The sequence below is a fragment of the Ailuropoda melanoleuca genome, chromosome 14 (genome assembly GCF_002007445.2).
Source record: "Ailuropoda melanoleuca isolate Jingjing chromosome 14, ASM200744v2, whole genome shotgun sequence".
Taxonomy (NCBI): domain Eukaryota; kingdom Metazoa; phylum Chordata; class Mammalia; order Carnivora; family Ursidae; genus Ailuropoda; species Ailuropoda melanoleuca.
This window is the reverse complement of record NC_048231.1, coordinates 74,706,090-74,723,322: the sequence shown is the minus strand read 5'-3', so window position 1 is coordinate 74,723,322 and position 17,233 is coordinate 74,706,090.

Sequence of the window (17,233 nt, the reverse complement as noted above, 5' to 3'; positions counted from 1 at the left end):
TGCCATGAACCAGCAATGCTGCCTGGATTCAAGGACCAGAACCTCATTGCTCTGGGACCTCCAGAATTTTCTTTTCCCACTTCCAAATCAGCTTGGAAAAACTTTCTATTCTGGGGAAGGATTCCCTTTTCACATTCATTCTTAGTGGTTCTTTCAGACTATACCCTTACATCACTTGATCTTTGGAAACTCTACCTTCTCTGAAAGATTTAACCTTTCTTTTTTTCTTTTTCTTTTTTTTTTAAGATATTATTTACTCATTTGACAGAGAGAGAGCACAAATATGCAGAGCAGCAGGCAGAGGGAGAGGGAGAAGCAGGCTCTCCGCTGAGCCCGGAGCCCGATGCAGAACTCGATCCCAGGACCCTGAAATCATGACTGGAGCTGAAGGCAGATGCTTAACCGGCTGAGCCACCCAGGCGCCCCAGGATTTAACCTTTCAAGAAAAAAAAAAAAAAACCCGAAAACAACAACAACGAAAAAACAGAAACATCTGTAGGCTATCTTAAGCCATTCACTCTGAGCATGATAACAATAGAATCAGAGAACTAGTTTAATGAAGGGAGGGGGAAAAGTAAGGAATGTGGAAGACAAATAAAAGATAATGTTTTCTTAATATTTCAAAATGTTTTCAATCATAGCAAGAATAAGGAGGGATTCCCAGGCAGAGGTAAAAAGGGAAAAGAAAGATGAAAGCCAATCTCTCTTTATGTGGCAGCAGCCAGTGGGTAATGGGGATTTTTGCAGTCATAATTTCTATTAGGGAGGCATAGGCCATCCCTAGCCATTAGATAAAGGATGACTGGAATGGAAAAATTGGATGATGGAATTATTGAGGAAGGACATGGGGCTTTTGCTGAGTTTCACAAGAAGAGTAGGACTCAGGAAAGCAGGAACATGAATGAAGCCACATTAGGTAGAAAACTACCTAGTTAAATAAAAACACTTGCAGCTACAAGCGTAGTTTGGGTAGGGTCAAGTACATCCCATCATGAAGGAAAGCAGAGTCAGACTAGCATTCAGCAAGCATGAAGCTCAGACTCACGTACCTGTCCTGGCTATGCCACAAACTGGCCATGAGACCTTTTGCATGGAGGTCAGGTTTCTCCTGGAGAGCAAGGAAGTTGTATTCTTCTATCCATTTGCTTCCTTCTACTCCTGCAGTTCTGTATGTGCCACTGAAAAATTTGACCCACTATCCAGATATTGGGCATGGAAGTTGTCAGTCAGTCTGTTTAACTGGGAGTTATGACATGAGCATATTGGGTGTTCCCTTCCCTCAAGGAATTTATAACTTCAAGATAAAAATTACTACTAAATGTAAACACTCAAGGAAGCAAAATATTGTTTTCTTTGCTTTCCTGGCCTAATTTCAAATGTTACCCTTCCCTTCTTTTATTCCTTGCATAAGCCATAAAACTTATTTTTTAGACTGCACCTCTCTCATTGTGCCTCTTTCCAATCTCTGTGAAATTAGTCCCAGTGGGACCATGGCCATGAGTACAAGTGTGCAGATGACCCAGTGAAGAGCTGGTATAGCTCATGTGGCTGTACTAATGAACCGATTCTATAAGTACAGAGGTACAGGCATAGAATGTTGTGTTTCCACACAGCGAAAATTAATTTTCCAGGGTTACGGAATGGCCCAATTCTAAAATGTTTACTTTCATTTTCTTCAGATGCTGGGATCCATTGTTTAGCTTCCTCTTAATAAAACCCAAGAGTTCTAGGCTTCAAACTGTGTCTGCCTTTTCTTTGAAATTTCATATAGTTTCCTTCAAGAATGTATATCTTTAAAAAGGATCTTTCCTGTAAATTGTTTTTCAAAAAAAATAAAAAAGTGATTGTGTGGAGTTCAGCAAGATGGGAGGATTTTTTAGCATCAGTCAAAATGATTCCTTTCCAAAATATCTTAAGATTCATTTTAATTATTTTCCTTTAGTGTATTTTTATGTATTTATTTTTACCTTCATTGGGGAACAGAGGAGAATTAGAAAGGAGGATGAGTCTGTTTGCACTTGGATTTGTCCTTACATAACCATCAGGTGTTCTGGCAAATGATGATACCGAGTTTGAAGGAACACTGGAAAGCAGTCATCCGGAAGAAAATAAATTGAAGATTAAAAAATGTCTGGTTTTTTGCCATAGTGGTTTTTGAGTCAAATGCCTTTGACTTTCATGAAGATCATAATGAATAAATACAGAAATGATTCAGTGTTTATGAGTGTTTGAGTTTTGGAGGAAGGAGGCAGAGGGGTGACAGAGCGGGTGGCATTTGCTGGTGAATAAAACTTCTTCCAGGCAGGTGGCTAAATCTTGACAAACTGCCAAAGCACTTAACAGCAGCCACTGTTGCTCAAGGCGCTCTTCCATGCTTTTAATTTTTTCCAGACTGAAATACCTTGAGCAAAAGAAGCTGCCAACAACTGCCATCGAGGGAGGGTTATATAAATGACAGAAAAAGAGGTTGAGTAAGTGTCTGAGCCAGGTGAGGCAATAGGTGGGCCTTCTGGTGATGGAGAAACGGCAAGAACAAGGTGAATGGGGGTAGCGACAGGAATGTGAGTGTTTCAGGAAACCATGGAATCTGCACTTTAATCTTCATAGAGGACATAGCAAAATCCATAGTAGTCTTGGGAACAGGGATCATGCCTGTTAGCCCACGGGTGTGATGCCAGTGTCAAGCATGGTGTTATAAATATTGAATATTAATTGAAAAGATGGACTAGAATCCATTAGAGACTGGAAAGGCACAAGTCAGCTGAATTATATTGGGTAATAAGCTGTGAGTAGTTCCAGTTTGTCTCGAAAACTGGAGCACAGGCCTGGCTTCTGGTTCTACCTTGACTGTATCTGACCATGTGACTCTGCACATCCTTTGCATTCTCCAGACCTTAATAACTTCATCTGTTAAAAAACAACAACAAAATAACAACGAATGATTGAATCATGTTTAATGATTAATCATAACTTGTAGGTCTGATACTGTACCACTATTTTTTCGAAGAGAGACTTTCAAATGGCAAATGCTCAGGGAGGGAAGGCAGAAGGAGTGTGTTAAAATGTGATTAAAAATAATACATAAATGCAATAATTGAAATTGGAAATTCGAGTGTCAATGAGGTCGCTTGTCCACAGGGGGAAGTGAGCTATTATAAAACATATCCCTGACTCTTCATTAACATTAACATGATTGAGAATTTATTTTTAAACTTAAGCAGGATATGATTTTGCCTGTAAATGTGCCTTGACGAAATGAAAGCCTCAAGGAGGAACAGGTTTGAGAAAGCATGATAGCTTTGGGTGAGTTTAGTTGGCCTTACGGCTTTATGTGTTGTTTGTTTAGTATCTATAAGATCACTTGCCAGAAATAGAATTCCCCTAAGTCTCTCTCCTCCTTCCTACTTTATCTGCCCACTCAGGAGGCTTATGCACATCAGGCACATATCCTCAAAGACTAAGTAAAATTTGAGTACATAACTTGGAACAGAGATTTATTCAAAATGAAATAGTCAGTTTCTTATTTTGTGACACTGATCGCGGAGGGAAGATGAAGCTTACGTCCACCACAGTGGTGTGGCTTTAGATTTTCTAGGAAAGGGTCCACTTAGAATACTTTTTGTTTACCTTCTCAAAGGGACTACTTTACTGTGGGGCAAATATTTTCTTCCCAATGTTGCATTCCAATAGCTCATATTCATACTGGAATGTAAGTAAAGGATAGCCAAGTATTATCTGAGGTCAATTTGAAGAGAGGTGGTAAAGCAGTCGGTGCTGCCATAAATATATATGTTTGAAGCAGACTCATCATCACTGTAATTTTGTTACAAGTTCGTTCTAAACTATAAAAGCTCAAGTAGGAGTTATACAGATAATGTACTTTTTTATTTTATTTTATTTCATTTCATTTTAGTTTTGTTTACTTTACTTTTTTATGTTATTTAGAAGTATTTACATAGAACCCTAACAGGAAATACAGACTGACAGTATGATAGACTAGAAAAAGCACTGTTCCTGGAATTACGAGATTTAAATTCTAAACTTCTGGCCTTGAGCAACTCAATAACTCTGACCTTCTGTTTTGCTTTTGTTTTTTATTTTTATTTTGGGTTTTGTTTGTTTATTTCAATGTATAAAGCAAGGGGAGCTATGACAATGCTCTCTGTGGACCTTTTTAATACTAAATTTTTCAACTGCCTATAATTAAGAATTAAATTATATGGTACAACATTTTAAATTCAAAAGAGGCATCACCCCATATATAAAGGATGCATACGCATAGGCACAATGGAACATCTAATTTGAGAATGTAGAAGATGGGGTTGCATAGGAAGGGTTGGTTCAATCTTTGGAGAACCCTGAATCTTGGGGTAGGAATTCTGAGTTGGTGTATTTAATTTCATCCTCAACCAGTGAGCCTACAGTGGACTTGTTGGTGAAGTAAAATCTGAAAGAATAGAGAAAGTATAAATTCTTTTACCAATCTGTCTTTCGTACCACTCCCTAAGGCAGCACTCTATTGTAATTTTTGCCTTACAGATTAAAAATTGTAGACCAAAGATTGTGAGGATCTTTTTCCAATATCTCAAAGAAGTTAAGTGGTATAGTCAGAACTTTAAACCAAATCTCACAATCAGACCTTTGAAGCCAAAATAGCCTTATAAGTCATTTAGTTTAAGAGTCCAAGTACGGTTCTACTTTGACAAAACATGGTTCATAAATTTTTCGCTTAAAATAAAAATAAAAGCAGACTTAGCAGAGCTATTTTGCAGCTATATAACTAAAATTTTCCTTTTCAAAATACCTATTTTTGTTTGCCTAACATAACCTAAATAGGGCATTCTCTAGACAAGTAATAACTTTTAAAATTTGTCATTTTTGACCTCCCTCCTGTGCTTCCTCAACCATTTTCTCTCTTCCTGACCTGTCCTCTTTTTAATTGATGAATTGTTTGTCCAGTGCTATTGCCATGACACCGCCCGCGGAGCCGCAGCGTTGATTCGGTAGAAGGACGAGGCACAGACAGGTTAGCTTTCGAAAGAGAGCGTGGATGCAGGGGACAACCGCCAGGCGCGCCACCGCCAAGAGTGTGATCGCCCGGAACAGCTGCAACCTCACGTATTTATTGGCAAAAACAATCAAAGACAATCAAGGGGATGATCCGTATTACATCATAGTGAATAATAGTACATCACAGGGAAGGTCACGGGATTAGATTATGTAACTTTCAGCAAGTGAGGCCTATTCTTAAACATGTTTCTATGGACTCCACGGGCTATTGTCAAGAGCAATCAAGTTTCAGTTGGGGCAGTGTTCTGCCCTGTAGCAGACCAGGCATTCCTGGCTGCTTGTTATCTGAGGACAGTGGTCCACCCTGAGTGAGCCGGGTGTTCCCGGCCCTGTGTTCTGACGTTTACGTTAAAGCCCGCAAGGTCACAAACATGTTTTCCTATTATATCTTTAGCATAAGCTCTGGGCCAGGGGCTGCTGCATGCTATGCTCCCATATTTGTTCATATGGTGGAGCCAAAGTAAGACAATATGAATAAATACTCCTAAGAATGTTTATCTCAATACAGTCTCTTTGACCTTATAACATTCTTATGTTCATTTAAACAGGTGTTTATTATATTATCTCTAAGCTATTTCAGCGTTCTATTAAAGAGAATATACAATAGCGCTTACCTTCACAAAATTTACAGTTCAGTTTGGGAACTGCTTTTGGTAAGAAAGGATAAATAACAATATACAAAAAAAAATTGTAGCAGAGTAAATGTCACGTTCCCTTGAATCTGGATGCCTCTGACTGTTTGACCAAAAGAATGTAGAGGAAGTGACACTGCCAGTTTTGGGGCATGGGTTTTAAGAGACTGGAAGCTTACATTTCTTATCTTTTTAAATACTTGAATTTGAAACCTAACCAACATTTTATGAGGAAGCCTAATTAGTCTCACTGATAGGCTCATGTAGAAAGGAACTAAGACTCCCAACTGAAAGGTTCAACTGACAACCATCGCCAGTTTGCCAACCATGCAAGTAAACCATCTTGGAAATGGATTTACCAGCCCCAGTCAAGGTGCTTGAACTGACACTGGCAAGGCATAGACAAGCCGTTGTAGCAAGCTCTGCCCAAATTACAGACCTATGAGCAAAATATTATTGTTTAAAATATTAATGCCTTAAGTTTGGAGCTGGTTTGTTAGGTAATAATAGGTACATTTAACAGCAGGTTTTGTTTGTTTTGTTTTTATTTTTTTCTAAACATTTTCCTGTCCCTAAGTTCATCTGGAATTTTCTTAAAACTTAACTCCTCAAAGGTATCTACTCTGCCAACTCTATCTAAACACATTACTACACAACTATTTCCCATAACTTTGTTTTTTTTGTCATAGTATATGTTCTAACAATTATTACATAAATCTATAATTTATTTCCCTCTGCATCATCAGAATGTAAGATTCATAAGCAGAGGAATTTTCTTTTTGTTTAGTGCTGTGTCCCTACTTCCTAGATTAGTGCTTGATATATAGCTAATGTTTAATAACTATTTGTGAATAAATGCATGATAAGTGACATGCAAAGTGCCAGAGTGGCTCAGAGATACAGGAGATCACAGTGACTTCGCAGATTAAATAACAAAGAGGAATTTGTTTACCAGCTGGACTGGGGAGTATAAGAAGGATTTGGAGACTGGAAATAGGGAAGAAGAAGAAAAAGTTCAGTTTTAGTTGAGAAAAAGAGAAAAAAATAGTCCAAAAAAGAGTGCATGGTATAGTCAAGGAAACTTAATAGACAGTTTGGAATGGAGAAATAATCTGTGGTCATGTCTAATAATATTTTTCTTTTACACTGAGAACCACTCACTATTTTAGATAGTTACTTTTCTAGAGTGGCAGTTATCCTCCAAGATGGCCCACCTTCTGGTATTTGTGCCTTTTGCTCTCCCCTATCACACTGAGTGGGCCTGAGCTGTATAACTAACAGGATTGTGTGGAAATGATAATGTGTGACTTCTAAGAGTAGCTCACAATGATACAGCTTCTTCCCTGCTCTCTTGGATCGCTACTTCTGGGAAATTCAGCTGTCATGTCATGCCTCTCCTCTGTGGAGAGTCCACGAAGTGAGGAGCTGAGGCTTTCTTGATGATAGCCACATAAGTAAGCCATCTTGCAAGCAGATGCTCCAGCCCTCTTCAAGCTTTTAGATGACAGCAATCCTGGACGGTGTCTTGTCAGCAACATTAGGAGAAGATCCGGGATCAAAACCAACCAGCTAAACTGCTTCCAAATTTCTGACCTACAGATTGTAAGATAACAAATCCTTATTGTTTTAGGCTAAGCTTCCACTGTTTGACACACTAAGCATTGTAATTTATGTTATAACCCTTCTGACTTAATTGCAATTTCCAAAGTAGATAATGTGCTTGATATGTTTTCCTCTGACCATGTTCTTCTCTTTGGGTGGAATATCTGCCAATTTCCCCTTTATCTCTTACTCATTCTTCAAGATTCAGTTTGGCTGACATTTCATCTTAAACTCTCTCCCTAAAGCCTGAGCTTTCATTAGGCTCCCTCCTCTGGGTTCTTTTAACACTGTTTTCAATTACATCTTCTATCTGTTTATGCTGACATTGTATTGTATTCGCTTGAGTACTCATCTGTCTTCTTCACTGGACTCTAAGCAACTTGTAGCAACTGGTTGGCATGCAATATCTGCCAGTTAAATATTTAATGAATGAAAGTGTAAAGATGCTTTGGGGTCCCATTGCCAAAGACCTTCAATGTCAGATTAGAGTTCAGAATGTATTCTTGTCTTCACCAGTTAATGAATGTTTATTTTGATAGCATTAATCAAAGAAGGAATATAGAACTTAGTGTGATAACAGAATAATACATAATAAACCAAGGGTGGGAGGTAGGATGTTCTCTGATGATCCATAAAAGGAAAACAGTGACTATCTCAGAAAGGTTTTTAAACGCAAGTTAAGAAAAAGACTTGAGCTCTAAGATCTGTTGCAGTCCTGTGATACCACTAAGCATTGTATCTAAAGGGCAATTGATAACATTGCAGAGACTTAATTTCTAAACTGAGCATTTCCTGACCCAATTTTCTGGAAGTTGATGAGTCACATATGCATAGATTTAGAGGCTTTACTGGTGTGGGTCATTTGTAATGCACAGCGCTTGCAGTTTAAATTAGCATGGCTTTTACAGATCCCTTAATATGCATAATCTGACCCAATATTGAGATGGTCTTTAGAAAGATAGAGTTAAGGGGAAAAATATATATGAAGTGACTTTAGAAGATTTCCCAAGTGCTAGCAGACTAATTTGAAGGTCCTTAACTGAATTCTGATCAGATCCTCTCCAAATCTCTCTGTCACACCTGGATTCGGCCATCTGGCTAACCCATTTTAATATTTCCCAACCATGATTCAACAATGGGGATATCAGATTTGGGCTCAAAATGATTTTACCTTTTAAAAAAGATGTGAACAGTGAGATAAAATCTTCAGAGAAAAGGGAACAAGCTTGATTTGTGTCTAGTTTGACTGACACTTCCTGTCAGAGTACTAGTGAAAATGTCAAATACATGATTTTATGTGTGTGAAGAAATGATGCTTTTATTCCAAATAACTACTAGGTATTCATATATAATATATTGCTAATGAAAAATAATATTTAATTAGAACTCATGAGTTAGATAATATAGAGAAAGATAATAAGCAGTAGACATGGTTATTACCCTTAAGACACTAAAATATGATTTGAAAGACAAGAGACATGAGAAATACGAATCCAGAGCAGTTCCTGATAATTGGATATACGAGTACCATTGTGATATTAAATTTGAATACATTTCAAGGAGAGGAGAACTGAGACTACTTCATACTAAGCACTTACATATTTTATTTCATCTAACAATCATAATAATATTTTAAGGTTCTTATTATTTTAAGGTGTTATCCCTATTTTCAGGTGAGGAAATTGAAGTCATTTGAAGAGAGCTCAAATTGAAAGTTGGTGCTCATTCCAAAGATACTTCCCTTTACAGTTTGTCATCCTGTCTCTCATTTACTTTTTTAATGACAATATAAGTGATATAGAAAATAAACACTTGGCAATTTCAGAAAATCAATTTCTAAACAAACTAGAATTTGGTTGACTTACCAGAATTAAAGAATTAACCTAGCCTTGAAAGGTGGGTAGGCTTGGAGAGGTAAAAATGCAGATAGTATAACAGGGGGAAACCTATGATTGAAAATGAAGAAGGGAAAGAAATGCAGATTGCAGAAAAGAGGTCAGTGAGAATCCCCCCACCCAGATTAAGGACCAAGCAAATGAACTCTCTGGGTAGTAAGGTAAATAGTTAGAAAGGGAAGTGCTGCCCATGAAGGATCCTTATACCGGGCCAGGAGTTAGGACCTCCAAAATATGTATATATTTTCTCTCTCTCTCTCTTTTGTTTTTTGGGGGATTTTTTTGGTTTTTGTTTTGTTTTGTTTTGTTGGATTTTGTCTCTTTTTTGATAAGATGACTTCTGGATGGGAATCTTGAAGGGATAGACTTCAAATTTTGAGCCATAAGACATATGACAAGTAATTTTATTGTTCATTTTAGGGAGAGTAAAAATGGAAGCTGCTAGCCATACTTTTCCAGCTGGTGAATATGGGGATAAGTGGGTGAAGAGGAAAAGAGAGAAGTTGAAGGAAATTCTGCGTGAAAGTAAAGTAGTTAGCTTAAGCAGAGATACTTCTCAAGTGAATGAGAAGACTGAAGTGTGCTTCAGAGAGGAGCTTGCTGCAGCCCCAAACCTGGAGGCAGTGCTAGGAGCCATTACATGTCCCATGCAGCCCCCCAGTGACCATACTGGAGGTACAGAGGGACTTTTTTTATGAAGTTTCTACCAAGAAGGAATGTAAAGACACCTAATTAAAACCCATTCCAACAAGTGGGCTTTCAGTCCCTATTGACTTCTGCAACAAAAATGGCCTTTCAAGTTAGCAGATGATGTGGGGTCCTGCCTGGTTTATAACGGAACTATAAAATAAGCAAAGCTGTCTTCCTTTGGTGCTCTCCCGTCACTTCCCTTACCATGCTATTTCCCACGCCTGGAGCTCAGTGATCCTACCATGCTCATCTCTTGCTCTTAGACAAGGAATGGCCCAGTGGAAGAACTCAGATTCAGAAAGTGGAGCCCTCTCTTCGCTACAAACTGACTAAGTTTCCTTGTTTAAACTTAGATATCTTTAGACCTGCACTTATTTTTAGCCTGAAAATTAAAAGATTGAAATACAGGAACTCTAAATACTCTTTCAACTATACTTTTCTGCTTTGGATGTTGTTAGAGTTAATGTTGAAGATAGAGACCTCAGGGTGTAGTCAGCCCATTGTTGTGTTGTTGAACTATCAGTTTTATATTAAATTCATTAAATTTCTCTTCCTTCTTTTCCTCAACCACCACACACTGCATCAGAAGCTCACATCCACCTGTCCCACTTCTCCATATTCTTTTTCATGTCCTTATGCTGAAGGAGACGGTGAACAGAGGGTCTGTGTGACTCAAAGGATACAATGGGGCTTTCTTCCTAAGAGGGGTTAAAAAGCCAAATAAGCCAGGCACTTAGCACTTTGTTCAAAATTAGAAACATTAAATAAGAAGCAGATCCTCATCAAGGAAGGCAGCAATGGGGAGATGGGGTGAGGAGGAAAATGTGGGATTCTAAATCCAAGGTGTCAAGCAAGGATCAGACAGAAAAAACACAGGAGAGGGTTAAGGCAGTAGCTGGTCTGGAATCATCAACAACATTCAGGATTTTCTCCCAGAAGGTAGGATTACGGTTAGAGAATTATTTCTTATAGTGAGTGGATTATTTACCTCCTGTGATCACCCTGGGCCCAGTTTTAAGAACAATTGGCTTGTAGGGTATAAGCAGAAGACGTTGTTGGGTAGGTCTGGTCTTCTGGAGCAGGTGTCCAGCACCAGCTATGCTGGAATCCCTGAGCCTTTCATGAAGCCACCATTTTGTAGTAAGTGAAGGACTGTCAGAGACCAGATGAAACAGGTAAATTGTAGGCCTTGTTTTCATTTTCTCACACTTTGCCTCCTCATCTCAATTTTTACTTTTTTGCTAAAGTTGGTACCATGATGTCACTGAACCTAGGTTGGGATGGTGAGGTCAAGATTAGATTAGACCAGAAATAATCATCCTGATTGCTCTCTTTTCCCTTATCAAGCTTTGATACCTTACTCTCCAAAATTCTGACTGGTTGTCTAGGTGGGCAGATAAGCCTAGGACCTAGAGCTCAAGGTTTTTTGTCTATCTTTTATTTTAAATACATAACACTTAAGTCAGTAATGGTAGTACCAGCCTAGAACAAACGAGAAAAATCTCTTCTTTCTGAGCAATTATCAGTTTGACTTCCTTCATTGAAATTTAGGTCTTTAGTGGCTCTCCTGAAAAATGGAAACAGGATGCAGATGTTGGTCTGACATTCTGATCCAGGAAGACCGTCCATATCAGACAAACTGGCCTCAAGACTAAGAGAATCTCTTCAACACTCTGGAAAGCTCTAAATTATGCTAAAACTTAAGATTGATTAGAAGTTGATTAAAAGATTAAAGTTGGCAGTTGTCTGAACCAGGCCCTGAAGGCTGACTAAGAGCTGCCTATGCCCTGTGTTCTTTGCACAGTGGCCTGCTTTTTGATCTCTGTCAGGTTCTGAAACTTGATGGAGACTACTTTCCTAGTTAGCACTGGGGTCCCACCATGGCAGTATTGTCTTTACCCTCCCCCTTCTTTCTCTCGCTCTCTCTTTTAGTATACTAACTTTACTGTGAAGAAACCTGCTAAGACATCAACTTAATCAGTGACCAAATTGAAAATCATGAATAATGAGACAAATGGAAATAATATGCCAACTGATAGACTGCAATGAGAAGAATGCAATGTATTTTCTGTGATATCCCTGCCAAAGAAAAAAATTTTTTAATGCAGAAGCTATATATTGTCATGAGGAAAAGTCAGAAAAACCCAGTTGAAGGATATTTATTCAAAAAATGACTGGCCCGTGGTCTTCAAAAATATCAAGGAATATAAGTCAAGGAAAAATGAAAGAAGTTTCTCCAGATTGAATAAAACTAAAGATACATTACAACTAAACTCACACATAATTCTGTATCAGAATCTTTCGCTGGAAAGGGTGTTATTGGGACAATTGGCAAAACTTGAATAGGCATCTGTGGATTCTATATCAGTAATGTATTAATATTAGTTTCCTGATTTGGCCAGTTTTTTAGTGGCTATTTCAGAGAGTATCTCTGTTTTTAGGAAATGCAACTGAAATGTTTCAGAGTGATGGGAAATCACATCAACAGTGTAGCCTCCAGTGGTTTAGGGAAATAAAATATTTGTGTTACTTTTGCAACTTTTCTACAAGTTTGACATTATTTCAAAATTAAATAGCTCAAAAAGCTTAAAAAAAAAGGATCAAATATCCATAGACTTATAGGAACCAGGTGTTCTAATTCCTTAAAGGTTACTGAAGGAAAACTATTTCTTTATTCACAACTCTTCTGAAGCCAAATGTGTAGGTTTTCCACACCAAGCAATTGCCCAGTCCTCTGTGGACATCAACTGAGTGTCCTACAATTTAATTCAATTCTGACCCTAACTACCCAGAATTGGCACAGGACCTACAGGTTAAGAGCTCAGTAGCACGGACTGCTGCCCTTCAGATGCCAGTTGCAAGCAATGGGTCCCCTACAGCTTCTGTCCACCTCAGCTACTAATTGGAGCTTCTAAAACCCCACCCCTCAGCTTCAAGAATTTACTGTAACAACTCACAGAACTCACAGAAACACCTTACCTACTATTACCAATTTGTTATAAAGGATATTATAAACGATACAAATGAACAGTAAGATGGAAGAGGTACGTAAGGGCAAAAGTCCTGAGCACAGGAGCTTTGTCCTTATGGAGTTTGGGGTGTGCCACCCTCCTGGCACATGGTTGCAATTCACCAACTGCAAGCCCCTCAAACCCCTTGATTTAGGGTTTTCATGGAGGTTCCATTACATAGGCACAATTGAATAAATACTTGGCCTTTGCTGATTAACTTTGCCTTCAGCCTCTCTCCCCACGTGGGAGATCAGGGAGGGGGCTGAAATTTACAATTTTCTCATTACATAGTTGGTTCCTCTGGAAACCAGCCCCCAACCTAAAACTATCCACAGGCCCACCAAAATCACCACATTAGCATAAACTCAGGTATAATTGAAAAGGGTTTGTTATGAATAACAAAGTATGCTCCTCTCAGCCCATCACTCAAAACTAGAAGGGCTTTAGAAGCTCTGTGTCAGAAACTAGGGACAAAAACTAAGTACATATTTCCTGTTATATCACAATATCACAAGTACCCAATGCTTAAAAAGAGAGTAGGCCATGTGGGATTAATGTGCATTTCTTTTAGGAGACATATTTGAATACTAAACATAGAATACTATCGTCTCCGGGAATACTATTAGTCATAATTCTAAAGACTACTGAATTGGGACAGCTGGACTTTACTTTCATCTTCTCAATGGGCAGAGGCATGTGTGATAATTTCTCTTTGACACTTAAGTTCCTCATCTGTAGGTAGGGGGGACTATCAAGTTTTGACAAAAGAAGGTTCAGATTAATTGATAGCTATGAGATGCTTAAAATGCCTCCACGGGTGAAAAAAAAAAAGTATCATTATCTTTGGATCAGCTATGTACTCAACTTTTAGATAGATAGAAGTAAATATGTATTCATCTTCATTCTAATTTGACTGCCTTTATTTCTCACTTTTATATTTTTTTACACAGACACAGACTCAGATTTAGCAAGTTCTGTTTCCAGAAATGAGTTGTTCAGGTCCACTGACATTTAGGACATGGGGTTTAATGGTAAGATCTTGTCCATCTTTCATCTGAGACACTGACAACGAAATCAACAAATACTTAGACTGTTCATGTAAACAACATGTTTTCCTGACCTTTGGATCATAGAAGAAACATGAATTTGAGGACTAGGAAAGGGAAGAAGGTTTATTGCACTAATTACATCAATCTTGACTGAATCTGTTCCTACTTATGCTCTGAATCAGACTGTTAAGGTTAGTGGTCTGAGAATAGTGCCCTCCCCAGACAACCACTCATTTGCTTTCTGTCACTATAGATTAGTTTGAATTTTCTAGAGTTTTATAAAAATGGAATAATATAGTATGTGTTCTTTTTTGCTTGGTTTCTTTCATTCAGTATAATTATTTTGAGATACTTCTGAGCTGTTGTGTATATCAAGAATTTATTTTTATTGCTGATTAGTATTACATGTATATACCAAATTTTATTTATTCTTTCATCTCTTGAAAGACATTTAAGTTGCTTCCAGTTTGGGGTTATTATACATAAAGTTTCTATGAACGTTCATGTACAAGTAGTTTTATGAACATATGTTTACTTTCCTCTTTGTTAAATATTTAGGGAAAAAATGGCTGGATCAATATAATGATATATATTTAACCTTTTAATCTGTCAAAGTATTTTTCAAAGTGAATATAGCATTGTACATTCTTACCAGTAGTGTATTCCTGAATTATATTTTCTAGTCTGGGATTTCAGATCCTCAAGAGTTGAATGGTACACTACATATGCAAATGTCAAGTCATCAGCCTTCCAGGGACAATATAGACTTTCAATATAGAGACTGTATGATGGCTGTATTGAAAGTTTTTTTTTCTATTTTTCCAGAATACAAGCTTTTTATCTGCCCAAACTCTAACTTCTGAGAAAATGAAATGGTATTTTCTCACTTGTATATAACACTTCATATTTTATAAAAAGTTACACATATTAATCTAATTAAAATAAACACTATTATATATTATTTATTATTCTCTTTGAGATGGTGGATGGTCTTTTCATTTTTTAACAGTAGATTTTGAAAACACAGAGTTAACTTTTTGTATGGTATGAGGTGCAATTATTATTATTATTTTGCATATGGATATCCGATATTTCAGCACCACTTATTAATCTTGGGTTTTTGCATAAGTAAAACAAGTCCCAGTTTCACCAAATAAAAATTGTCAAGTTCCATTACCATTATTTTTAATTATAGTATATAATCATGTATATATATATGCATACACATATATATGTAAACTTGCTTTGCCATTTTTGATAGTATTCTAAAGTTAATAACTGTCAGTTTTATCCACAACACACAAAAATGTTGCTTCCAGAGATAATAATTAGAATTTTAAAATGCTCCACATATGTATTTCAATAAAAAATCAGTAGCACACTATTGTGCACAAGGATATGCCCACATTAGTGCTTTTAGACTGTTGGAATTTTGTGGTTTTGATACATGAGGCGTGAATGTCCTTTTTCCTCATGGTCGAGATAATTCACTCTTAGAGTTATGGGGAAAATTAAATAGGATGATATATAATAATATTTATTGAACTGGATTTATATGTGTAATTATTTTATAAAATACAAAGTGAGTAAATATATAATGCACTCTCGAAATTCAATTAGAAAACAAACAAAACAATTTAAAACATGGGCAGAAGATTTAAACCAATATTTCATCAGAGAATACATATGAACAGCAAATAAGCACAGGAAAAGATGCTTAACATCATTAGTCATTAGGAGAATGCAACTTAAAACCATAATGGGATACTACTACATACATATTAGAATGGCTAAAATTTTAAAAACTGACTATACCAGGTTTGGAGAGGATATGGAGAAAATACACCTCTCATACAGAAATAACTGCTATATATATATATGTATATATATATGTATATGTATATGTATATACACACTGCTATATATAGCAGTATATATATACACACACACATAACTGCAATATATAACTACATCTTTAATTGTGATGAATAAAATGCATTATTGCTTGTGGAATTGGGAAGTCAGAAGCAGAACAAGTGCTCATCAATAAGGGAACAAATCAGTAAAATGGGTTGTGTACAAATACAATCACTAGACTGGAACAGGAATTGTTAACCCATGTCAAGGTAGATAGAATGTGAAGGGCCAGTGAACTTAGGTGGGAACAAGATACATCCTTTCAAATCTCTTACTGACATTTAACATTTTATGTAAAGAATGAAGTCAAACCACAGTTCTGCTAGCAATATCCTGACTTTATCATTAACAGAAGTCACATTTATTCACAAATTGAACTTGTTTCATCTGAAGACATTTCATATGCTAATCACTATAATGGAATGATGGTAGTTATTAAACTGGCAACTGGATTGTATTCTTTGATGTGTGAATAAATAAGCACATATATTGCTATGCCACACATTTTTCGTTTTAGTATTTTGGTAACTGTATTTCGGCTTAATTGGTTTATTTTGCAATCCAGTGTATTTAACTATGTTTATCACAAATATTAAAGACATAGGGTCTCATAAAAGATTATTCTGAGAGCCCAGACTGCCAAAGGGGTCTATAGAACAGAAATATTTATGAACTCCCAAAATAAAGTTATATACAGGATCAAGGATACATATTAAAAATATAGTATTGAGTATTAAAAACACAAATTAGAGTGAAATCTGATCTATTATTTACATATATTGGAAAAATCAATATACACTATATTTTTAAAAATATACACAGACATACCTATATGGACTTCACTAGGAAAGTGAAAAGTAAGTATGTATATGTGTATCAGAAAATAATTTAGGTAGACATAATAGATCAGGCATAATAGATAAAAGTGATAAAATAAAGACCTTGAAAAACCAGTGATGGTATGTGTCTGCACATGAGGACCAAAAACAAAGAATAAAATGAATAAGATTGGGAAGTTGTTTCCAGATCCATAACCTCCAATAAGTCAGCCAAACTCTGAAAGAATCCTTAAGAGGGAGTCCTTTATATCTGAATTCACAATTGTCAGACTATATTTATGTAGAATAAGAAGTGTTGTTCTAGTCCCTCCCTCTCCTTCCTCTTCTCTCTCTCCATTTCTTTCTCTCCCCACCCTTCCCTCTGTCTACTTTAACAGGAGGGGTTCTAACACATGTATTCTCCTGAGTTTCCTCTTTCTGTTCTCATAAACATAGCCAAGAATTGTTTTTCTTCACCACTTGTGACTTCATCAGCCCTTACAAGCTTATAACAACCCCTTTTCTAAAATATATGAGACCTATTTGACT